This window comes from Procambarus clarkii, chromosome 6 (assembly GCF_040958095.1).
Source record: "Procambarus clarkii isolate CNS0578487 chromosome 6, FALCON_Pclarkii_2.0, whole genome shotgun sequence".
Classification (NCBI taxonomy): Eukaryota; Metazoa; Arthropoda; class Malacostraca; order Decapoda; family Cambaridae; genus Procambarus; species Procambarus clarkii.
This window is the reverse complement of record NC_091155.1, coordinates 42,278,463-42,294,745: the sequence shown is the minus strand read 5'-3', so window position 1 is coordinate 42,294,745 and position 16,283 is coordinate 42,278,463.

Below are 16,283 nucleotides of genomic sequence, written 5' to 3'. Positions count from 1 at the left end.
AGAGTGAGAAACAAGTTACAGTGAAGTAGCAACACCATGTTTTTGAATACAGTATAAGGAATTGGGTAAGCTAAAACAGTATAAAAATATATAATAAAATAATGGTTGAAGCTATGGAGAGTGCAAGATATTTTCCTGATAAAGTTTACAATTTCCAACAATTTTAAAATTGGAAAAATGGTATTATAAGTTAATGAACTAATATGTGCTTTATTATACACTATACTTAAACAATTTTCTGATTTATCTCTCACACTCAAAATGTTTAACCTATCACCCAAATGCACCGTCTTGTGAGTTTTTTTTTTTTTTTTTTTTTGAGAGATATATACAAGAGTTGTTACATTCTTGTACAGCCACTAGTATGCGTAGCGTTTCGGGCAAGTCCTTAATCCTATGGTCCCTGGAATACGATCCCCTGCCGCGAAGAATCGTTTTTTCATCCAAGTACACATTTTACTGTTGCGTTAAACAGAGGCTACAGTTAAGGAATTGCGCCCAGTAAATCCTCCCCGGCCAGGATACGAACCCATGGCATAGCGCTCGCGGAACGCCAGGCGAGTGTCTTACCACTACACCACGGAGACTGCAATACTACAAAGATGACCGAAACTCTTCCAAAACTCTGGACACTTTATGAAGGTTTATCATTCAGATGCACTAACACGTGTGCTTTTATACCTTTACGTGACTTAAATAATCTGCCACATTTATCACACTCAAAAGACTTTTCTTCTGTATGTACTGACATGTGACTTATTATAGATCCACGATCTCTAAATCTTTTGCCACACTCATCACATTCTAAAGGTCTTTCATCAATGTGCATCATCATGTGAGTCTTCATACTTCCAAGATGTCTGAACCTCTTCATACAGTCTGGACACTTATGAGGTTTTTCACCTGAATGCACTAACATGTGAGTCTTCATACTTCCAAGCTGACTGAACCTTTTCCCACACTCTGGACACTTATGAGGTTTTTCACCCGAATGCACTAACATGTGAGTCTTCATACTTCCAAGCTGACTGAACCTCTTCCCACACTCTGGACAATTATGAGGTTTTTCACCGGAATGCACTAACATGTGACGCTTCATATGTTCAAAACGAGTGAATACCTTCCCACATTCTGGACACTTATGAGGTTTTTCACCCGAATGCACTAACATGTGAGTCTTCATATTTCCAAGATGAGTGAATACCTTCCCACATTCTGGACACTTATGAGGTTTTTCACCCGAATGCACTAACATATGACGCTTCATATTTCCAAGATGAGTGAATACCTTCCCACATTCTGGACACTTATGAGGTTTTTCACCCGAATGCACTAACATGTGAGTCTTCATACTTCCAAGCTGACTGAACCTTTTCCCACACTCTGGACACTTATGAGGTTTTTCACCCGAATGCACTAACATGTGAGTCTTCATACTTCCAAGCTGACTGAACCTCTTCCCACACTCTGGACACTGGTGAGTCTTCATCTTCTTTATGATAGGTGCAGTTTGTATGAAGGTTTTCTCCTCGGATGACTGCATGAGTGGTGATGCTGCGTGACGCCTCACGGTGGGACGTCAATGTTGAGGCTTAGGCAAGGCTTGAGTGTTGTTTCTTAGGCTGTTGTAGAGTTAGACTTGATGTGAGCACTTGAAGGTCAATGGTGGGCTTCTTCTTCATGATAGGTGAAGTTTGTGGGAAGGTTGTTGTGTTGATTTAGGGGCGACGACGATCGTACGTGGGAAGGTTTTATGCTCATGTCTGGACACTCTCTTCTTCTTGTTGATAGTAGGTGCAGTTTGCATGAAGGGTTTGTCCTCCCGATGACTGCACCAGTACTGATGTTGTTGGACGCGTTTATGTTGAAGATGATCGGAGCTACCAAGGTGCTTGTTGCTTTGTGCTGTAGATAGAGGAACGGTGATTAAAACAGAGGTGTGTGTTAGAGTGAGACTTGCCGCACCGTAGGGCGGTGTGTTGTGTTTATGGCGTCAGCTGATCCTTGGTGTTGCGACGAAGCAGTTGTTTTCTGTGTTTAGCTGTTGGTGGCGCCAGGTATAAATGTGGCGCGGGTCAGATGTGACCCAATTTGTTGGTCGAGTGGAGATATTTAGCCAGTGCTTTGACTATTTGGTATTTTTCTTGTGACGAGTGGTCACCGCCTTCTAATATATGCTCGATGGTGAAGGGTATTTTAAGTGAGATAAAGACTTGTTTGAAATTTACTCTGGCACTATAATGTCGGAAGCAGTGCAGGAGATAGTGTTCGATTGTTTCAGGCACCTGACAGTGAGTACAGAGTTCGTTGATGTCTGTTCTGTACTTAGAGCTGTGTGCTGCTAGTTTGGTGTGTCCCAGCCTTAATGTGGTCATCGTTACATCAATTTCTCTGCTTTTATATACAATACAATACAATACAATTTTATTTAGGTAAGGTACATACATACAATAAATATTTACAAGGATTGTTTAACTTATAGGTATAGCTAGTACATACAATGCCTAAAGCCACTATTACGCAAAGCGTTTCGGGCATGATAAACTTAAATGACAAGCTTAAATTAATACTAATTGAGCATAATGAGTAGAATGAAAACAAGAAATGAAAACATAGATGAAAAAGCAGCACAAATACAATTATGTCGACAAACAGCGCTCTTTAAAGAAAAAACAGACATTGGTTGACAATAGAAGGGTAAGGTAGGTTACAGGGAATTTATTAGGTATAGCTTCGTTTTTAACTTAAACTGGTTGAGAGAGGTACAGTCTTTAACATGGTTGGGAAGGTCATTCCACATTCTGGGCCCCTTGATTTGTAGAGCATTTCTAGTTTGATTAAGTCGTACTCTAGGAATATCAAAACTGTATTTATTTCTGGTGTGATGCTCATGGGTTCTGATACAACCTTCTATGAAGCTTTTGAGATCAGGATTGGCATTATAGTTTAGCGTTTTATATATGTATAATACACATGAGAGAATGTGCAGTGACTTAATGTCTAACATATTCAGAGATTTAAGTAGGGGTACCGAGTGATGTCTGGGGCCAGAATTGGATATTGTCCTAATAGCAGCTTTGTGTTGAGTAATTAGAGGACGTAAGTGATTTTGGGTAGTAGAGCCCCAAGCACAAATACCATAGTTGAGATATGGATAGATAAGGGAGTAATAGAGAGTCACCAGGGCAGGGCGTGGTACATAATATCTGATCTTAGAAAGAATGCCCACAGTTTTTGAAACTTTTTTTGATATGTTTAGAATGTGTCCCTGGAAATTAAGCTTGTGGTCAATGAGAATGCCAAGGAATTTGCCATCTAATTTGTTACAAATTTGGGTATTGTTTATTTTGAGATTTATTTGATTAGAGGATTTATTGCCAAACAGAATATAAAAGGTTTTGTCAATGTTAAGGGTGAGTTTGTTGGCAGTTAGCCACAGATGGACTTTATTTAGCTCAGTATTTACTGTGGCATTTAGAGCAAGGGGATCAGGACTGGAGTAAATGAAGGTTGTGTCGTCAGCAAATAGAATTGGTTTGAGGTGTTGGGAGGCATTTGGAAGGTCATTAATGTAGATGAGAAAGAGGAGAGGGCCAAGTATGCTGCCCTGGGGAACACCAATGTTGATGGGTAGGGTGGGAGAAATTGTGTTATTCACAGAAACATATTGGAGCATATCGGACATGTTTCCAAGTTTCCCATTTCTTTTTAATGGACCCATAGTGCAAAGGTGAGCATAACGTTTTCCAGTTTGTTGCAAAATCCTGGGAGATGGTATCTTTGAAGGCTCCTTTACGTGCAAAATGGGGAATTGGATGACGGGTGAGGTGAGGCGTGTCGATCGTGCATCGCTTTAGCTAGTTGGTCTACAAGTTCATTATGGAGAATACCACAATGTGCTGGGACCCATTGGATAGAGGTGTCATAACCGTTCAATTGATGTTTGTGAAGAAGTTGAAGGCATGGGTAGACAATCTCCTTGCATGTTTTCGAAGAGTACGAAATTGCTTGAATCGCGCTCTTGGAGTCACTACAGATTGTATATATCCCAACTGGTAATGTTGTGATGATTTGGAGAGCTTGATACAAGGCATATAATTCCGCTGTGAAAATAGATAGTTGGTTTGGTAACCGCCATCCCTGCTTGAGATGGTATTCCGGTATCCATACAGCGCAAGTGACCGAGGGTACGTTGTTCATGAAGATGCGAGACCCATCTGTGTAAATCTCTGTGGTATTTGGGTAGCAATTTTTCATTGTTGAGACAAAGACTGAGGCTATGGCTGAGTTTGGTGCAGATTTTGGAATGTTGTCTTCGAGTTGTATTGCTGTATTAGGAGTTGTATAAAGCCAAGGTGGAATGGGGGGAACAGGAGGTTGGGTTTCACAGTTTTGAAGTAGGGAGAGGTCTATATTGAGGTTATTTGTAGCCCGTGTGAGGAAAGGTTGCGAGTGAATGGTTGGGGAGCGGGGGTTATATGGGTTAACTGTTGGGTTAATTTTTGATCTGTATGGGTGTGTCTGGTGAGCAGTGGTGCAGAGTGACAGATAGTTGGCACACATAATGTCTCGTCTGGTGGCTAGGCTTGTGAGGCCTGTTTCCCCGTAAAGTCCGAGGATTGGAGTTGAACGCATTGCGCCACATATAAGTCGCATGGCATTATTTTGTATGACCTCGAGGCTCTGTAGGTTAGTGGGCGCCGCCGACGCATATGCTTGGCAACAATAGTCTAGTTGGCTGCGAATGTAGGTTGTATAGAAACGGAGCAAGATTTTATGGTGTGCTCCCCAGGTGGTGCCAGTGAGGGCTTTAAGTATGGCGAGTCGGGGTTGTGTCGTCTGTTTAAGGTGTTGAATGTGTGCTTTCCAGGTAAGTAAGGGGGATGAGTCTAAGCGCATGCCAAGATATTTATGTTCTCGTACGTGTTGGATGGGAGTATTGTGTATTGTGAGGGTGGGTAGATGAAGTAGTCTTTTTTTAGTGAAAATCTGATAGCAGGTTTTGGTAGTACTGACTTGAAGGCCCCATTGTTGTGTCCAATCTATGAGGTGGTCCAGTGCTGTTTGCATTGTAGAGACTGTATTTGGTAGGGCATTGTCTGAATAATACAATGTTAAGTCGTTGGCGTACGCCGAGAGGTGAACAGGATGGGTGTTAGGCAAATCTGCTAAGAATACGGCAAATAGGGTTGGGCTTAGTATGGAGCCTTGTGGAACACCTGTTTGTATTGGGATGCCATCGGAAAACTCGCCTTGTATAAAGACTTTGGAGGTCCTGTTTGTGAGATAGGACTGTAACCATAAAAGTAATCTTCCCTGTACGCCTAAACGTGCAAGCTTTGCGAGGAGGCAAGTATGAGGAATGCTATCAAAAGCTCCTTTGAGGTCTAGGTAGACAACAAGACAATATTTGCTGCTTCTGAGAGAGGTGCGGATTTCATGTTCAAGGCAGAGTATTTGATCTAGCGTGGAGCATTGCGGTCGAAATCCAGCTTGGAGTGACGGTATAATATTGTTATACTCTAGGTACCATTGGAGGCGAGTATGTACTAGCCTTTCCATGACTTTACTGAGGCATGATAGTAGGGAGATAGGTCTGTATGACGCAGGTTGGGATGGGTCTTTTCCTGGTTTAAGGAACGGAAGAATAATACTGGTCTGCCATTGTGAGGGAATATTTCCGTGAGTCCAGCATAGATTGTAATAGTTTAGAAGAGTGCTCTGTGCAGTCGGTGGAAGTTATTTGATGAGCTCATATGGAATTCCATCCTCTCCAGGCGCCTTGCCAAGAGGTAGGCAGTTTAAGGCCAATCGTAGCTCGCTTAAGGTGTACACGTTGTCGACGCCGAGCATGGGCAGCGGTATGGCACGATCAATTTCTTGTCTGAGGGAGAGTTCTTGGGCATGAAGGAAGGGTGTTGAGAGGGTAACTTTAAGGCATTTAGCGAGAACACTTGCACGCTCCTGAGGTGTTTGACAGAGTGAACCGTTGATCATCAGGGGGAACGAAGGGAATGTTGGGCGACCTTTAATGCTGTTAAATGTAGCCCAGACTTTTGAGTGCGGCGTTGTGGGTGTGAGGCTATCACAGAATGTTGCCCATGATGCTCGTTTTGCTGATAGTATAGTTTTTTTGGCCGCTGCTGTAGCCCGCCGGAGATTGACCCAGTTCTGTAGGGAGGGTTGACGTCTTTGTTTTTGAATGGCTCGTCGGCGTAAAGCGACTGTTCGTACACATTCCGCGTTCCACCACGGTTTAAGTGGTTTGTTGGACCTATGTCCTGAAGTTTTCTTAAGCATTTGGGTGGCTGCAAAATTTATGGCCGAGGTGATTGTGGACAGGCGCTTGTTAGGGTCTACTTCGTCTGTGTCTGGGAGGCGGACAATATCAGCCCATTTTTTCTTGTCTAGGTACTTAATGTTCCACTTGGGAAGCGTAAGCGGGTGGGTTGGTGGGTGAAAGTTAGTAAATTTTATTATGAGGGGTTTGTGGTCACTGCCAATATCTGGCTAGTATGAAACTGTAGTTCATGTTGAAAGTGTGCAGAGCCAAAGCAGATGTCCAGTGAGGCTTCATAATTGGTTCTGTAGTTAAAGTAGGTTGCAAGGTAGGGCGGCGAAAGAAGAGTATATGGTGTAGTGTCTAAGTAGTTGTACAAATCGGTGCCTGCAGTATTTTGGGTACCTCTACTCCATGTGGGGTGGTTAGCATTGAGATCACCTGTAACAATGATCGGGTGTCGTAATTGGTTAAGATAAAATTCCAGTTCATTTGAGTTTATTGTGCCTCCAGGGTTGTATATACCCAGAAAGGATATGTGTGTACCATTATAAGGTATTAGGCATGCTAGAACTTCTAATTTACCGTTCACAAAATACGTTAGTGTTACAGGTTTACATGTCATATATTACTTCGTGTTAGAAGGAAAATACCACCCCCCATACGGTTGGGTCTGTCCAGTCTCTGCATCTGAAAGTTTTTAAATACGGGATTTTGTTTGGGAGTGAGCCAGGATTCGGTGATGAATGCTAAGTCCGGTTTGGATGAGTAGAGGAATTGTTTAAGTTCTGTGAGGGATGTTTTGATGCTTTTTGCGTTCCAAGTCATGAAGGTTAGGGGAGCCATTTAGGATGTTTGGGTTGTGGATGTGTCTGTTTTCTTTGGTGCGCCAATAGTGGTACGAGTTGGATACCTAGATGTGGATGGGGGCTGTGTCTTACTCTTGGTACTGGTGGTTGGGGTTTGTGGCACGTCAGCCTGGGGAGTGGTTTTGGTGAGGCGCGCTAAGGAGGTAATTAGGAGTTTTTCCATCATCTGATCAAACAATGTGTGTCCTGCATTGGTAGCTTTATTTGGGCGGATGTCAGTGTCCGTAGCTGTTGATGGGGGGTCTGTTGGGTCAGCCTCAGGGGTGGGTTGTGGTACTTGGGCAAAACATTTTGTTAGGAGTCGGTCCAGGGTCTTTTCCAGTGCATTTTCGATGCGAGTGACGATCGTTTCAATAAGATCATTTTCGAGGCGAGTGACGAGAGTTTCAACTAAATCAGGATTCAGTTGCGCGTTTTGTGAGAGATGGTTGGACCCTGGGGTTGCGGGATTGTCGGAGACAGGGATATCCGGTACAAGCGAAGGTTGTGGTTGAGTGTGAGGTAGAGGTTGGTGATGGGCTGAGGAAGGTTTTTTTAATGCACTGCTGTATAGCAGGTTGGTGGTAGGGGGAACCTTCATTTTCGCTGCTGCTGCTACGTAAGAAGGACATTGTTTAAATGTGATGTCATGCTCGCCACCACAGTTTGAGCAGGTGAGTGTATCCGATGCACAGGTTTGTGTGTAGTGGGAACCAGAGCATTTCCCACATTTGATATCTTTAGTGCAGCCCTTCGAGGTATGGTTAAAACCCTTGCATTTGAAACATTGGGTGGGACGCAGAACATACACCTCTAGTTTGTGGAGGAAGCCGTTTAAGCAAATCCTATCAGGGGGAACGTAGTCCAGAAAAGTAAGCAGGACGGTGCCTGTATCACTCAGTTCTCCGTTCGTTCGTCGCATAAATTTTTTTATTTCATAGAGTGGGATGCCGTTTGTGTCGAGTTGTGCCTTAATGTCTTCTGCGCTGATGTCTACAACATGCCGGATTACATATTTCACTAATCTGTCTCCTAGTGGTTTATAGCACTTAACTTTGTAACCACAGATGTCAGTAATGTTTGAAATCTCCAGTTCCGCGCTGTGTTTGTGATCCACTGCAATCAGGTTCTTTAGTTTGTTTGGTCTGATATCGTGCACGTCGATTCCGAATTTGTGGGGAATGGCATTATATAGGATGCTTTGTACCCTACTATTTCGGAAAATATTCTCATTTTCGCCCTCAAAAGCAATGATAAAGGTTTGTAACTCAGAAGAGCTTGGCCTACCTTGGTTGAGCGGTGGGTGTGGATATTGAGGCCGCGTGGCGTCGGCCTCATTTCTGTTTACCTCTGATAAATGGCGGCGCTTTGCCTCCAGTCTGTTTGCCTTACTATGGTGTTTGCTGTCTATGAATTCTCCTTCGGGCTCCTCTTCTATGACCGGGTGACGTTCAGGATTCAATTTTGTGGTATGCAGTAGTGGTTTTCCAACATCTTCTAAGGTATCGTCGATGGTTGTACGAGAGACGCCATGTGCGCCTCCAGCAGCCGCCATGACACCGGCCACCTCCGCGGGAGCTCACTCAAAACACACCCAAACACGACCGCGTCCAACACGCAACTCCGTCTGGACACTCAGATTGATTGATTGATGAAGATTAAGCCACCCAAGAGGTGGCACGGGCATGAATAGCCCGTAAGTGGTGGCCCTTTCGAGCCATTACCAGTATCAAAAGATGATACTGGAGATCTGTGGAGGCGCAACTGCACCCTGCGTGACGTGACGGGAGATGTCTCCCGGACCAAGTGGTGACCAAATGGTCCTGGACACTCACCGTCCCGTGTTGTGATAATGGCGGCGACGCTCACCTAGGCGTTCCAGTGTTCTTTCTGGTGCCACACTTTATTTTTCCTACTTCTTACTATTGTTTGTAACTGGTTTTCTACATTTAACTCTTTTGTTTTTCTCATTTTTTTTAATTAAAGAATATGCTTGCAATTCATTTATTAAAATATAATGGTACACGTTTATATACTTTCTGAAGGAAACATTGCTCCCATGGTGAATGCACTACTTTGCATTCTTTTTATTTTATTTTTTCAATCAAATATATAATCAATAAGTAAATATGAAAGGTAATAAACAAGTTGTAATAAACAGAATGCAAGCAGATCCACAAAAAATAGGCAAGACAATAAGCAAATACATTCAATATTAAGCAGTCTCCGTGGTGTAGTGGTAAGACACTCCGCCTGGCGTTCCGCGAGCGCTATGTCATGGGTTCGTATCCTGGCCGGGGAGGATTTACTGGGCGCAATTCCTTAACTGTGGCCTCTGTTTAACGCAACAGTAAAATGTGTACTTAGATGAAAAAACGATTCTTCGCGGCAGGGGATCGTATTCCAGGGACCATAGGATTAAGGACTTGCCCGAAACGCTACGCGTACTAGTGGCTGTACAAGAATGTAACAACTCTTGTATATATCTCAAAAAAAAAAAAAAAAAAAATCATAAACAAATTTGTAATATCCAAGGAGGGGACTGGTCAAGTCGTATACTGCAATTTCGGATACCGGGCTAGAAACAACTTCGTTCACTGAGAATTTTGTACATACAAACCATTCCGTTCGTATATGCGCTGGTTTGTGTTCGCTGTTGTTCTCGTCTGAATAAATACATGGCACTTGTTCATATAATTAGCGCTTCCATTATTAGAATTATTTATCCATTATTAGAATAACAAGGTGCAAACCATTCCCCCTTACAGTTGAAATCTATTTATTTATATACAAGAAGGTACATTGGGTTGCGAGAGTACATAACATATATTAAGAGGTACATTGTAGCAAGATTTGAGATTAAAGGATTTAAGACTAACACGTTTAGAAACAAGGCGCCCCCGAAGGAGGCTATTATTTGTTATGCACCCCATGCTCAACCAGTAAGTAGTGGAGCAAAACATAGATTGCATGGTCATAAAGTCTTAATCAGACCAATTCAATTCAATTTCTTTCTTTATTATGCACCCCATACCCATCCCGTGGGCGGTGGTGTAAAGGGTTACAGAGGCACATAATCGGTTCAGGAACTGAACCCTCTAGTTCGTTTAGCTAAGCAAATATCAATTTGTGACGCTAGTTACAAAATTATTAATATTATATATACATGTACACACTCTTATACATACATGTACATATATATATATATACGTATACATATATACATACACATACATATCTAATCACCTACACAAATACACACATCAATAATCTTTGTGTCACAAGTGATCAACAAGAGGCTCACAACAGTCACTATACAAGGCACTTTACATCTATGGTGAGTCACACAGTTACTAGTCTTGCTGCACACCCACCCAACTGGGCGGCAGCTTTACAGTCATGTGCATGCATTACCTACAGTAAGCAAATTTTGGATACTTCGCTAAGATTTCGAGCAGCACATCATTATGAATGAAGTACTTACACATTTCTTGGACACTATTGATGGTGTTATCTCTAAATTCCGCGATTTTTCACATTCCATTATATAATGACGCAAAGGATGCGAATAGTTCTGCTGACAGAGTTTACATTTAGTCAAATCTACATCAGCAGATGTTACAAACTCCCAGAGGTACTTGTAGCCGAGCCTAAGCCTAGCAGTGGTAACATCTAGAAGTCTGCTAACATTATTGGATGACCCATAGACGTGCGGTTCTTCCTGCATAATAAAATGATGATAGATGGAGTAACTGGTTTGAATTTCACTTTGCCTCAAGTCTCCGAAATTTAGTTGATGTTCCTGGGATATTGCTGCCCTCAGGCTGCTCAAAGGCGGTCCAAGTTGGTAATCAATTCCCTCTTTACGAGCAAAAGTCTTGGGCAACTCATCAGTTCTCAGTGGCTATTTTTACATTATCATTTACAACTAACTTAAGTTAAATAACAACCAGTAAACAGACTGCTGTTTTCTAATTCTAGTTCAGGCACTTCCTGGGATAAAACGCGAACATTCCTTGAGGAACTGTGAGATGCTTATCTGTTTTTCCTCGTAACGGTCCCAAAGCTTCCACAAATGTTCCTGTTTCTCTTTATTGCCCCTTGCGGCGACTAGACTTTAGCTTTTGATCAGAAACCAGTTGGTATTGCAAAGTTACCAGGGACGCCTCACGGTACAGTAAGGGGATTAAAATATATAAAGCCAAGTTGTCCCTCACTGCCCTTTGATTCAGACGCTGGTGCCATCCTTCTACGTCATTGTTGGTCCTCACCAGTCGTCTAAATGCACACCAGTTCCCCAATTCCCACACACTGTTGCACAGCCACGTATTTGTTTATGTAATGAGTTAATTGTGTCGTTAAGGGTGAACTGCTAGCCGACTTTTCTAATTCAGCAAACGCCTTACAATTATGTAGTGCATATGTACCACATAAGTACGTGTGTGTTACACACGTACACACACACACACACACACCTTGTCAAGCACAAGACGAAGCTTGAAAAAGTTTAGTGGTATGCCAATAGGCTAGTCCCAGGACTAAGAGGCATGAGTTACGAGGACAGGCTGCGAGAAATGCACCTCATGACACTGGAAGACAGAAGAGTAAGGGGAGACATGATCACTACCTACAAAATTCTCAGAGCAATTGATAGGGTACATAAAGATAAACTGTTTAACATGGGTGGTAGGCGAACAAGGGGACACAGGTGGAAACTTAGTACCCAAATGAGCCACTGGGATGTTAGAAAGAACTTTTTCAGTGTCAGAGTAGTTAATAGATGGAATGCATTAGGCAGTGATGTGGTGGAGGCTGACTCCATACACAGTTTCAAATGCAGATATGATAGAGCCCAGTAGGCTCAGGAATCTGTACATCAGTTGATTGCCAGTTGAGAGGTGGGACCAAAGATCCAGAGCTCAACCCCCGCAACCACATCTAGGTGAGTATACACACACACGTACACACACACACAGACACAAACATACACACACTAATGCCTCTATTCACCTTGCAGTAAATAGGAACCTGAAAGTCAGGAAGCTGCTAAAGGCTGCATCTTGGGGATGTGTGTGTGTGTTAGATAAAAATATATGTTGTTTAGATATGATGGAGGAAAAGAGGCCGAGAGTCGGTACATTAGACAACCGACGCTTAGAAAGGCGGGGTCCAAGAGCTAACAGCTAAATCTTGGAAATAATAAATTAAAATATTTAATACACCCACATACATGTTTCACATGAATTTGGCTGAGGGCACACTGAGGGCTGATGGCCCCGTCGACGGGGCAGGAAGTCGGCGGTTGATCAAAGGCCTCCCACATCCTCCACATACCTGAGGATTATTCCTGCTTAATTTTAAACGGAAGTAATGTCTTGGTATTTACGGCTTCAGCGGGTGGGTGGGTCCGTGGGTTTATTACACTATGAGTGAAAACAACCGCCTATTCTCTATTTTATATTGCCGCTTGTAGAGCTAGAAGCTGTTGCCTCTTGTGTGCGTTGCACAAGGGGATTAATATCTGGATTAATATCTTTCAATATTTCCAGTATTTTTTAAGGTATCGCTTAAATACCGAAGATACTGCTATTGGACACCGCTTAATTGACAATGTCTCAACAACGCAGGCTAAAGATGTGCGTGGCTCCTGCTATTGCAATGCTGCGCATTTATTTTTCAATGATGGGCCTTAGTTGCCCCCTCTCTAACTTACCGTTCTAAATACCCCTTCTCCATCTCTCGCAAACATTTCCCCTCATACATCTCCCCCCTTTCCTCCTGTTCATCTTTGTCCCCCTGTCCATCTTTGTCCCCTGTCTCTCACTTTGTCCCCTTGCCCACATTTTCTGTCCTCTGTCCCAGATCCCTTTCCCCCTCTCTGTCCCCTGTCCCCCTCTCTGTCTCCCTGTCCCCCCTTTCCATCTCTCTGTCCCCCTGTCCCTCTCTATCCCATTGTCCCTCTCTCTGTCCCCCCTGTCTCTCTCTGTCCCCCTGTTCTTCTCTGTCCTCCTGTTCCTCTCTCTGTCCCCCTGTCACTCTCTGTCCCCCTGTTCCTCTATGTCCCCCTGTCCATCTCTCTGTCCCATGTACCTCTCTGTCCCCCTGCCCACTCTTTCTGTCCGCTGTCCATCATCTGTCCCCCTATCCATCTCTGTCCCCTTGTCCCTGTCTCTCTTCCCCTGTCCCTATCTCTGCCCCCCGTTGTAACACGGGTTCGGGTTCCTCTCTCTTTACTTCCTTCTTTCTACTCCCTCTACCCGTATTCTTACTTTTATTTCTAAACCAAGGGACTCCAAAACTTTTAACAAAGCCAACTCCACGCCACGTGGTCCTAAGACGATTGACCGACTTAGGATTCTACACCCAGTATGACGTGACCTAAGCTCTGAACAAAACCCTAGAGTCACCTCTGCTGCCACCACCAGACCAGTAATACAAGAGCAATGATCGAGGTCTGGATCGATCACGCTAATTAATCAACCTAGGGGCTTGATCCCCACTATAAACGATGACCTTGAGTGTGGAATAAATTACACGGTAATGATAATTCCGATTCGATGTTAGAATCGGCGCCCAATGCAACTCTGCCTCGTGTGGACCACGTGACCAGGACAAGTATACACATAAAACACATGGAAACAATAAAATGCAAATTAATAACAAATTTAATTTATTAAAAGAAAACTAAAACAAAATCTAAATGTGTTCACTCCCTATCACTTTAACACTCCCTACTTGACCTGAGTGGCAAATGAGAAGACTATCCCTATAATTAACAATAGCAACTATACCTTGGGCGACCACAGCTCTAGGTGTTGGGTGGTCTTGGGGAGAGGTAAGATGTTTGACCTCTCCCAGCTGCTCCCGTATTCACACTGATTTGTCCTCGTCTGGCCTAGCCCAGACTAGAACCTTGTATCCTTCCGCCTAGTCAGTCAAAGTTCTACCAAGTTACTAGCCAGGTTTAAGTTATAACAATTAACCTCTGTTGTACTTAATTGATCCAGACTGGTTGAATTATTTTACTGAATTAAATTACACAAGCCTCTAACGGCAGAGCTGTTCCCGATCACAAAGATGGTTATTAAAACTTTGAGAAATAGTAGACCTGTCAACCCTGCTGACCTATGACCGCCGGTCACTCCGCCTCAAAAGTTAGATCTGATTCGTGACGTCACTGATGGTGACTTAAACTCAATAATTAGAATACTCTTGATATTGTATCCAGTACTATTATACAATACAATTTTAATGCAAAATGAATAAAGGCTAATTTTCTCTAATTTACTGAATACTATAGGATGATTCATTATACGCAGCTATGAACAACGCGTCGGTTATTTCCACCGCGAATTCCCCTGGGGGTCAGGTCACCATGCGGCTCAGCTTCCCATTCTCTTTTGTCGATAAACCACTCTGGATAATTCTTACAACAGCCTAGTTTGTTACAACCCCCCCCGCACAAGCACTTAGTAAACCTTGTTAATTTGTTAAAATTCACGAGGTTTAGTATCCAAACCCACAATTCAACTCATGCCACAAACAAAAGCTAACCTAACTAATAAAATTTGACAAATAATAGTCCAACATCAACATGAACATGTTCATATTTCATAAATTTCTCAGCTGTCAACTGACAGCAATCCTCCAATATCAGGAAACATACATCCTATCCTTACTGACATAGCTAAATAACATGTCCCTACTCTACCATCAAAAACTAGCTATTAAACTCTCTTGGCTCTTCACTAGCCAAGTCCATGTGTCCTCTAGAGCCGGCCACACCGTGCTCAAACATAACATTAAAGTTATATCGTCAGACTGAACTTTCAGTCATCCGGGAGCGTACTACGGAACTATCAAGTTCACATCCGTGTACTAACCACTCCCCATCAATGTCAACTTTGACATGTTAAGGAACACACCTAACGTTTATTTCATGTATCTAAAAATATAAAAAAAATTCCTATACTATATCACAGGTTTCAGCTGACTGCACAGCCAAGTGTTCTCACTCACTAGAAGTGTCAATGTTTATATTGGTCCGCCTCTCCTGTGTTCAAACATTCTGAAAAAAATAGCACAACATAATTTTCCATAACCGTTTGTTCTGGGCTGAGACAATTACACAGGGGCTTCGATTTTGATTACTGACCAATTTATAGAGTAAAATTTTCATATATTATACCAGAATTATTTTAAATCTGTTTTTCAACATTTATAAAGTATTGATTCTAAATCTGTTTTTCAACATTTATAAAGTATTGATTCTAAATCTGTTTTTCAACATTTAACCAAAAGTGTCCAGATGTTCTTTACACAGATGTTCAGAGCCAACTTTGTTGTTTGTATCAATTGTTCATATTGAGTAATCGAAAAAAAAAAATCGATGCTGCTGGATGCTGAATGTAGTCGCTGACGATGACGGTGTCGATCTTGCTTCTCCCCATGTGTAGACATCAATACCTGGTCCTCTTGTACTCCCATCCGGTACTCCTGAATGACGACAGAGTGTAGTAGAGCGGAGTGCCAAGTGACAGCTGTAGAATACTGTTACTTCGGCCATTAATCTTGCTCTCGACAGTCCACACGCCTTCATATCAATCACAGTTTACACGGTAGTCTTGATGTTAAACTTGTCGCAGATGACCACAGCAGAGCAGAACTGGATGTACCAACGGTGTCTCTTAGCAGGAGTGATGTTAGAAGGTCGTAGAGGCGGGTTGCTTGTTTGCAGAACAGGTGAATCTCGTCTTCCATCATTGCTCACGTCATCTCAGGCGTTTCTTGATGTCACCAGGTTACTAGGCCGTAAACACCAACTGTGTATACCCTCGTACCGCCGACTTTAGGCCAAAGGAGACAATTTTGCGACCTTCTATTGGCGAGTCCCGGTACTCTGTAGGGAAACCGTGCCTTCCACCTGTGACCGCCTTACTTCTGCTTTCTTGTTACTTCAGATGACGTAATCATTAATCTTCCGGCGAAATTCTTGAGTACTGCTACGTGCTTTCCATTTCTTGACCTCTCCTCCAACACTGCTGGAATGACTGCAGTCTTGATGACGCAGCAGATGGGTAGTGGTGATCTCGAGACAGCTACCCCGGCGTTGTATGGCACCTCCGGTGACTGCTATAATGTGGACAGCTCGCTGG